The sequence below is a fragment of the Stegastes partitus genome, unplaced genomic scaffold, assembly GCF_000690725.1.
Source record: "Stegastes partitus isolate 25-593 unplaced genomic scaffold, Stegastes_partitus-1.0.2 Scaffold125, whole genome shotgun sequence".
Classification (NCBI taxonomy): Eukaryota; Metazoa; Chordata; class Actinopteri; family Pomacentridae; genus Stegastes; species Stegastes partitus.
Genome location: NW_007577856.1, coordinates 615,560 through 626,078, shown reverse-complemented (window position 1 = coordinate 626,078; position 10,519 = coordinate 615,560).

Here is a 10,519-nt window from a genome sequence, read left to right as displayed (position 1 = left end):
TTAGCGTCCATCACCGGGGAGCAAAGTCGTCACTCCTCATTTGTTTCCGAGCAGCAGTGGAGCAAAAATGACCAGCTCATAATGGGTTCTACCATATCCATGTCCGACAGCGTTATGATGTCTGGAGGGCTGCAGTTGGTTGTGACTCAAGCTGCCACTCTCTGTTATTCCCCCAACAACTGCTACTAAATTCCACATGGTGGGCTGAATATATAGCTACAGGGGCTTATGACACCAGTGCAACAGGATATAAATGCAGTCTTGTTAAATTAATTGTCTTTATGTTAGTCAAGTGCATGTGTGTGGGAATGGTCATTATATATCTGTCTGCATTAGAAAAAAGTGTCACTGTGCTCACAGTCAGCTAATGATTGTGAACCAATGACATGTGGAGATATTTAAGAGATTGATATACTCTATTTTAACTACAGAGTTGCCCAAAACCTAAGAAAAGTGCTACTGTGCAGTGATACACTAAAACATGCACCTACAAGTTATGTTCAAATATAGAGCCAAGCAGGCTGCATATAGATGTGTTTATATGCATCTAATGTACATAAACCACCTCCTGTATGTACACACTGTAAAGTAAGATTGCATTATGAGATTATCTATATTTACTCCCACACACCTCTGCTGTGTTTGTATTTATATCTAGATTTTCTCTTCCTTGCACATCTAAACATATGTTTGGATTAAACTTGCTCTCTTGGGACTGGCTGAGCTCTCCAGGAGAAGAGGCTACGGGGAGATTGATAGGCCGTCCATGTCCACCCAGGTCCTGTGAGAGAAAAGAGAGGCATACATCAGACAGGTGTCAAAATTCGCAGCAGGATGCAGTGATCGGTGGCATTCAGAGGCTCTGAAGAATGAAAGGTAAGAGGACGAGCGGGATAGTGAAAGGGAGAAACCGGGGGGACGGAGGAAAGGGCAGAGAGATAACCTCAGGGTTTGAGGAAACAGCGTGAAGTTTTGATTTTCTGACACCCTTATGAGCATGACATTGGGACACCCTCTGCAGAGTTTCTCATCTTCTCATCAAGTTTCGAGGAAAAAAAAAAGTTTTGCAGCAGCACTTTTAGAACTTTGTTGGACACAGGTAGTTAAAAAAAAAATGCTGTGTGCTTTCAAATAATTAAAGAAGAGGTGCAACACATTAGCTGATAGAGATAAATTATTGTGTGCTTTCGCATGCAACCCACTGAGACTGTCCATTGGACCCACCAGACAGACGAGGATGCATTAGGAGCATACTGACAGAGCGACAGCCAAGGGCCCATTAGGACCAAGGAGACTGAGTGCCGTGAAGACAGATGGGATGAAAGACAAGCTTGCAGCTAGCGGGGTCTGCATGGTGCCACCAGTGTTTTCAGACTGTCGTTTAAAATAAGGAAGGCCATTAATAACCTCCTCACTGTGCTCTGCTCTGCTGCAGTCTGGCGCTTCTTGCAGAGCTAAATGTGGCGCTGCATGGCAGCAGACTGGCAGACTGTGTCAAAGAAACCATATATACCTGAGGAGAGGGAAAGAGAGATGAGAGATGCAGGCAAACAGACTGCATGTGCTTGTGCATTTGTTTGCGGTGTGTATGTGCGTGTATATTTGGGGCCTAATTGTATTTTTTTTACTTACTCACCTGTTTGTTTATGTCCTGGGTCTGTGCTGCCTGACCCACTATAGTTGGATGGGAATCAGATAGCGGTGATGCAGTCAGGGAGCCCGTCAGCACCGAATGAAAAGTTATGGTTGCCAGTGGTAATGACTGTGTTCCTTCTTGTCAAACCTTTACTTTGGCAGATGAACAAAACATAACATTTGACAGGGAGTGGGTTTTTTACCCTCATGATCCAAAAATATTACATGTACATAGCCACACTGTGAATGAGTTTTTGCAAAGATGGAGTGGGTACTTTGGTGGAGAAAAAAATAAGCTTTTCCTGAGTGGCAAGGTGACTCATATAATTATTGAGTTATTTTAGGCATATATGCTTTTAAAACAAACCTCTGACAAATCTTAGACATTTGATTTATAATAACCATTCATTACCAAATGGCTCTCGCGTGACCAACCCATCTAAGTACTTGACTGAAATTGAAAATCATAAGGCAAGTTTTCAAATTTGCTGTTATGGCTCATTCACTTAACGAATTCTCCTAGAATATGTTCAAATTGATACTTAAAATGTGTCAACGAGGAGGTAAAAGCGGATGGTTGGACCTGTGTGAAATGTTTTTGAGTATGTTTATGATGATTCCACCGTGAAACACATAAAAAAGGTTGTCTTTAAACTGCCCAGCAATGCTATCCAAACCTCACAATAGCTTTAGAGGAATATGTGACATGCCGAGATGAAGGCAGTGTTAGTTTACAAAGTCAAACCAGTGGTTGCCTTCATGTGAATAGCTATGCTGGTATGCTGCTGTTTATCTGTAATGGGAGCCTTTAGCGGCGCTTATTGTATCCTAGAACAAAATCGTGCCACTTGAGAGTGCTGCAGCAACACAATGTCAACAACTATGACTTGGCCGATGTGTTGTACCAGGTTAATTGCAGGGTGCTTTAACAGATCAAATACTCCCTCTGTCTTCCAATCCAACACAAATACAAGAGGCTTTCCACAAGAAAAGGTTCCTTTGTTTGACAGAAAATTAAGAAATGTGAGCTGTTGCTGCAGCAGGATTATTTTGTTCATGTATACTCAGGTGAGTAAACCAGATTTGGAGCATCTGGCGAAGTAATTCTTTACAGATCATGCTAAACACTACGCCGTGCTTGTACATATTTGCATGTTAGGTGCTGTGCTGTCTCTCATGGTTTTTCTCTGTTTTGTTCACTGGCATCACTGTATTCATATAGAGTGATTAACATTCATTCATCTTACTTCTGTCATGACAAGGCTACAGCTATATTTTCAAGTGCTTCATTGCCAAGGGGAAAAACCTGCACATCAGATGATTTATTGTCAACAATCTGCACCCATAAGACACCAATACTGACATTTGTTCCTGTATAAATCGGTGTCAGTCAGGCAGTTTTATGCTTTGCATGCAGATGTGGGCCACATGTAGACGTCTTTCTAAAACAAGCACTGTGGAATAGAGAAAATTGTGCTTACAGTACCTCTCCAGGATGGGCTGGCTGCCTCCCAGACTGCACTGCTGTTAGATCTGCACTTACAAACAAATAATGACAAGTCTGCATCAAATCTGGCCATTAAAAAAAGAAAGGCAAACTTCTCATTTAGAGAAGTATAAGTCTTCTTTTGTGAAACAATTTTAAGCCTGCCACTTCTCTCTAGTTACTTCCAAAGATCGATGTCTTACTTTTACATTGGATATTTGTACAAGTCAGCAGCTAAATGAGCAGAGGTTTCCTGTTTATCCTGCAGATATGGGTCAGTTGAGATTGCATTAATAATAAAAATAATAACAATACAATTTCTCATGAATGTGGCATCAGTCTTCACACACAAAGCCATGGATAATAGAGGAAATGGATTGAGTTTCAAAGAGCCCTGCCTATCTCAGGCACAATCTGACAATCTGTCAGTAAAACAAACACTTGTTTGCAAAGTGAAGGAAAATAAATGTCAGGAAAGAGCTGGAACAGAGGAAAGGATGCCTGCCAATACAACTAGAAACAGCCTGAAAAGCTACATGCAGTACAGTTGAGGGTCATTGCCAAACAATAAGGCCATGCATGGCAGATGGGCACACACACTCCTTTACAGTCAGTCATAATACAAGGAGAAGGAAGTGGGAGAATCTTGGGCCAAGGCCTGGAGGGCCTGGGGTGGTGGAAGAAGAGCGCAGCATGAAAAGTAAAAACTGAGAAAAACTCATGAAAAAATTCAGTTCATAGTAAACTACATCAAAAGGAATCCCAAAATAGGTTTGTTTTCAAGTTTTCTGCACAAGTCAGCAAAAATTATTCCTTTTGTAGCTGCCTGCAACACATGGAACGGCAGACAGACTTATGAGCAGTGGACAAACACAATTCTGTGACAGAAGTGCGCTGCTGTATTTGTACTGGGATCATGGTCAAGGTGCACAGAGTGCAAAATATAAAGAGCTGCAACGAATTGGGCACTGGTGATGGGCCACAAAATCATGGACGGGGCTGTCCCTGGACTCTGACGTCATCGCTGACCTTTCATGTATTTATGGAGGAGGTTTGATTTCCACTCATTTTCCATGCTCACACATGAGCCGTTGTGAAGCGGGTCCTGGAGGTAAAAGAGTAGCTTTGTTCTGACCTGGACGGTGAGCACTGGAGTCATGTGCTTCTGCCAGTCCCGAAGAAGGGCCCACAAGCCACGGCCACTGAGGAAAGCACAAGGATCACCTGTTTTATATTAAATCTGTCAAATTAAATACGGAAGTCAATAACCAGCAGTGCTCAAGGTGCAGTTGTAGCCAAATCTGAACCCCGGTTACTCTGATCACACTTGCTGCGACTGTTCTTAAACTGATTTGTGGGACAGGATGGACACATTTTGCAAAGAAATACACGACTGTGGACTTGAAAATTGATTCACTGTCACATTAAATAGGATGCACAATGACAAAGAGCAGGAGCAAGTGACAACAAACCGCCGCAAAGCATCTCTCTGTTCGGAGTAATGAAGTTATTGTGTAGATTTAAAAGGTATATGACAAATGACTTGCTCTGTAGCTGTCTGATTTCTCCTGTAATGCAGCAATACAAACTATCTGCAACACAGCTTATGTTGCTTATTCATCACCGTATGGGATTATAGCACACGCACAGAGATCTCATTATCATACATAAGAAACATGAAGACGTTTAAACAGCCCTTTCAAGTACTTGTAGCACTGCAGACAATATTGCCCTCTACAGGGCATACACATTAGTCACGCTTGTCTGTCTCTACTCATTTCTCTTTTCTTTTTTTCTAGTAGGGGATGTTGTGATGAGTTAAAGAGACTCAGCGCCACATGAGCTGATGAATGTATAATTACACAGTGTTTACGGAGCTCGAGGACCAGTGGCTGCAGGGTGGCACAGCGAGGAGGGAGGCTGTGATCCAATCTAAAGACCTCTGATCACACCCTCTTGACTCTAGCATCTGCCCTGCTAGTGTGTCCTCCAGCAAAAAAGCCCCGCCAGCTTAATGTGTGGTGCTTTGTAGTTGATCCTGACCTCTGACCTTACTCCAGAGGGTGTTGAAGACAGTGATGGAAACAACAAATCCAAAATAGAAATTAAAAGAAGAGGACAAAGAGTGAGGACAAGTATGATGGGAGCTTTTGACACACAAATAGGGGCATTTTTAAATAACTGAACAGAGAATTACAGCTCCGAAAATGCCTTATATATAGTTTCACTGCAGGAGCACAGACTTTAATTTATCACGATTCTCTAAGTATGAAAGACGATTAGAATGAATGAGATGGTCGAATGAAGGACCTGGTCAGTGATCCAAGACCAGCCACTCCTTCACTTAGAAAGTTGATGAATTCAGCTTCGGGTCTTTAAATTAGCTGTGCGCTACCAATAACAACAACAAGAAAAAAAAGAGAGACAAAACAGACATCTCATCACTCTTGTGGACGAGGATTGAGGCACCTATTTAACTCCTCTATCTTCCACAAGGAGCTGAGTATGATGAACTGTGGATTCAGCCTCCTCCGGCCGTTTTCTCTGAGAATCACCACAGCAGCAGCTCAAGTCTCCGGAGATGCAGCCTGGAGTTCAGCCTCACTGTGACACAAGATGGACCCCAATTTAGGACACAAAGACTGGGTCAAACCAGCAGGAGGTATCGCCTTTCTTTCCCTGAGAGCGATCCATTGCTTTTCTCTTCAACGTGTCCTCGCCCTTGCCTATTTTTGTATTCTCCCCTCAGCTTCAACCACATCTTCCGCTTTCTCTTTCACCAGTTTTCTCTGCGTGTTTTCATTTATCCTCGCCTATTAACATAATGATCATTAGTCTACCTGCAGAGTTTACCACTAAAGTTCAGTTTCTGACTAATGCACTCATTTACAATTAAAAAAATCCTCTCTCAATGCAAATGCGCTCGCTCTTTATTTCATTTAAGCTGGCTGGAATTTAAAATGAAAGGTGTATCTGCTAAATCACCTTGCAAATGAATTTGCGGAAGCAGACATGTGGCTGCAAATTAAATCCCATCCTCGGCTCTTCAGATACAATTTCTGGTTAATTTGGTAATGTGAGGAACCCTTGTAAGAGGCTTATACACTCGGCTCATACGCTCGTCTGCGACTGAAGTAAAGGACCCTCTCCACTCGCCCACTCTGATGATTCACCTTCTCCAGAAGGACAGAGAGGCCCTCCAACCACTTTTACCTCTAACTGTTATGGAGTAAATCACAAACATGTCATGGCCTGATCCTCTGGGACTACACACAACCTTTGCTGTCCTAAACTGCTGTGTGACTAACCAATGTCCTCCTTCTTGCAAGGGCCCACTGAGCTCAGAACAGCCCACATCTCTTATTCTGAGAAACTGGCATTTTTTTCCCTCTCTCTCTCTCTTTCTCTCTTTCCACACTAGCTTTTCTCCTCCAGGCATTGACATTTAATCAAACCCAAATCCCATTGTGCCTATTAACATATCAGGCTGATACGAGTTGCTGTAAAAAGCTTGAGTACAGAAACCCGGAGCAGAACATTACCATAACTCTGCCTGTGTGATCTCTATTTTCTCTCCTCCGCCTACATGTAAAAATGCTTACCTGGCAAACAACTAAGCACGGAGAAGCGTTTCTTTCTCACTCTCCCCCTCTTCCTCTCATTCACCCCTGCTTATCTTTTTAGAACGTGTTAATTATTTAGCTGTTGGTGCTCGTGAATGTTTGCCAAATTGCACTGAGACAAACTAAGCATTTAATGCAAAGGCAGTTTTAATATTTCACCAGACCATCAAAACCATCTAAACTTCCCCTCTGCGGTGACTGAACAAACAGTTAGGGGTAGTTTTTTTTTTTTTTTTTTTGGAGGAATGCTTAGTGCTTTAATGGATTTCTCTGTATAAATCATCATAGACGGGAAGAGGCTTGGATACATGATGCGAAACGTGTATGAAAAATGGTGATGATTACGAGGTCAATAGCTGATAGGTTGCCATATTGGACACAAGTTGTTTTCCGCAGCTCAGCAGATATTGGCTGCTTCGCTGGTGACCTTGGTGAAGGTCTTTCCTGCTCTTGAGTGAATCTCAACACATCTGACCCCGTTGGCAGCCGTTCATGTATATCAGGGCCATATGTTGGTTTGTGTGGCAGCCGACACGCTGAGCATGCAGCCTCTCTACCTGAGACCAACATGAGGCCAAACTGGTTGTTGGTCTCGTATCGCGGCAGGCAATTACTTCCCTCCAAAAAACTGGGACAGTTCTTGGTAATGACAGTCGCCAGAGCACAATATTTAGAGCAATGAAAAGAAATTGTTGCTGTCAGCATTGTTTTCTTAGAGAGAGCGTGACAAGGCAGAGGGAATGGAACGCGGCCATGTTCTACAAAGAGGATTATGAAGACAAAACAACTTTGACAAGTCTGAAATTTGAGGACACATCCAGGGAGATACGAAGACTATCAAAGTCAAGCTGTTTGTCGGAGGGGTGGCAGCTCGCTGTTGTGCGCGCGCCCTTGCGAGTGTGTGACGAATACAATGGAAAACACAGACATCGAGTTTTACCTCTGGACTCAAAAGCTGACACTTGACAGAATAGCACTTCTGAAAGTGGCAGCCGTCTGAACAAAAGCATCCCCTCAGCAGAGGATATTTGATTTCTGTGACACCGCGATAAATAAATAAATCAGTGCAAGCAACAGAATAATTGTGCAGAGATACAAAAGACAGGCTGCACTGGAACATCTGTGTCTTCGTTTGTAAAATGAAATCGGATCATTGGCTTTTTTTTCTCTGTTGTTCGACCAAAAAGTGTTCAAAAGAATCTTGGAGAAAAAAAAACTTAGATCTCCACTTAATCATATTGTTCTATATATAGTTCATATAACTCTATTATATAAGCCATTCTTCTTCCTCACATTTTAAACAACAGGAACAATGGCGGCCACAATGCACCTGAGCCATCTGCCGTCTAATTCCAAGGATTTCAATCTGCGCGATTGCACAACACGAGCTACGCCTCTCACTACATCCCGATCGGGATTACAGCTCTGGCAAGGATCAAATTTTGCTTCTGTGCTTTTATTTGTCAGTGCATTTTGATTGCCAATCTGCAGCATTTTATCTATACAGGCTGCAGGCGGGTGTCCGTATGCTTTGTACAGTGCGGTTTGCTTACAATTCATTTGATCTTTTAATAGGGCACTGGACTATCTGGTTTTTATTATTCAACAAATCAAACAACATCAATTCAGGGCCACCTAATAATGACAAAACGCAGTGCGAACACACTGGCAATCTCAGAATGTATTTCCTTATTAGTGGGCTGCCTGGTGAAAAATATGGAAATGATATTCATACTCAGACAGGTAATAACCAAAAGGCAAGGTACAAAGTGTGTTGCAAATTAGTCTGAACACTAAGCTCTGTTGTATATTTGCATTTTTTTTCTTTGAACATATTGTCGAGGGGGGGAGGGGGAAAGTGAAGGGCTGAATTTGAATGGTTACCTCGGGTTTCATAAGTTGCATCAAAATTCACTAAACAAGTAGTCTTATTAGACACATTGAGTGTTATAAATGATCAAGGAGAGCACCTTGATCTTGACCTTGAGCACCAGCTTATGCACAATTTCAGTGATCAAAAGGATGAATGATGAATGCCTAAACTAAATGAAACAGTCCGGGCCTCTATAGACTGTAGCAAAACATCAAAATACTCTGCCTTTACTGGGTCACTTCATCCTACACAGCCCGGTAACGTAATCAGGTTATTGTTGAGATTTCCAGCCAAACCCAACCATTTCTGAAATTCTAAGGTATGCAAGTCTGTTGTCTGTTTTCCCAATTAATTGGCAGATTAATCTCCAAAATAAAACAATAGTTGAACCAACAGATCACAAAAATATCAACTTTCTTACGACACAAGACAATGACAAGCAACAAATCCTTCCTCACATCTGAGAAGCTGGAAGCGGCTTAAAAATCTCTTAAACGATTAAGTGATTTGTTAAATTAGGTCCAATTAATTCTCTACTAATCAGCTTTGGAACAAAAAAAGATGACAATAAGAACAGAGGAAACATTAAAGCGACAAGTTGTAAGATTAAAAAAAACAAAAAAAGGCACAATAATGTATTTTGTCTTAATAAGCCAACATCTTAGTCTCTTTGGTGTTATTAGTCTTCACAGCATTATTTCAACAGATTTAAAGTCAGCAAACTCATTCTTGTAATTAGCGGCGAAGACGACAACAATGGATCAAAAAAATCTATGAAAGAAGCTAGCCGAAGTTACTAACTTTAATTAGCATTAAAAATCACACAGGCAGACATAAATGGAATAAATCTAAGTCAATAAATGCAGCTTTGACTTTGTACGAAGAAGAAGGTGTTAATTTAAAGGTTACACAATGCTGCTGATCATTAGATGCCAAGTATGTGTTTACAGAATACCATGATTGAGTGGTCCCCATAAAAACATCAGTCCACAGCAGGTTTAATGCCAACTAATGAAGCAGACAACCTTTATGCTTTTCATTGATTTTCTGGGGAAACAATTATTTTAGCAATTAGCCTGTTGATTGTTCTTTCAATTGGGTAATTTACAAAATGCAAGAAAATGGAAGTTTCAAAAATCAAAACAATTACGCATATTATCACACAAGACAATTAAAAAAAAGCAGCACAACCTCCCATCTAAGAAGCTGAATACTGCTTTAAAAACGAGCTAATTGATTTGCTAAATTAGGTCCAAATAATTCTCTATGCATCTATTTAGCAACTAATTGTTTCATTTTTTTTAAACAAAGAAATGACAGTAAGAGGTTAGAAAATATAAAAGTGAAAACAAGCAAGATTTAAAAAACAAAAAACACTTAATAAACAATTACCTTAGTCTTTACAGTACTATTATTTTAAACTGCAACACCTCAAGCCAACTGTGCTATAGAACTGGCTGTGAATGAATAATACAACAATGGATTGAAATAGTATTAAAAAAATCATTTGTAAGAGGAAAAATTGGACATTTGTTCATTTAAAGGTTACATAGTGTTGTTTGTCATTATATAGCTATCATCTGATTACAGCCACATGATCACTGGGGTTAATCCTTATAAATAAAGACCCACCAACTAGACAACCATTAGCATCCAAATTAGGCGATGCATCCAGCTACACAGTGTGTTTAAGAATCATAGGAAAAGCCTGGGAGCTCCACGGTAAAGAAACTAGACTTATCTTTTTGAGTTTTTGAAGATGTCTCATCCGAGATGCTTCATCTGTGACCTTAAAGAATCTACACAAGGCTGAAAAAAAATAAAACAAGTGATAATGTCCAAGTAAATCCAACTTTACTGCCATTGCACAGTAAAAGTATAAAACAAGAAAATGCAGTTTAG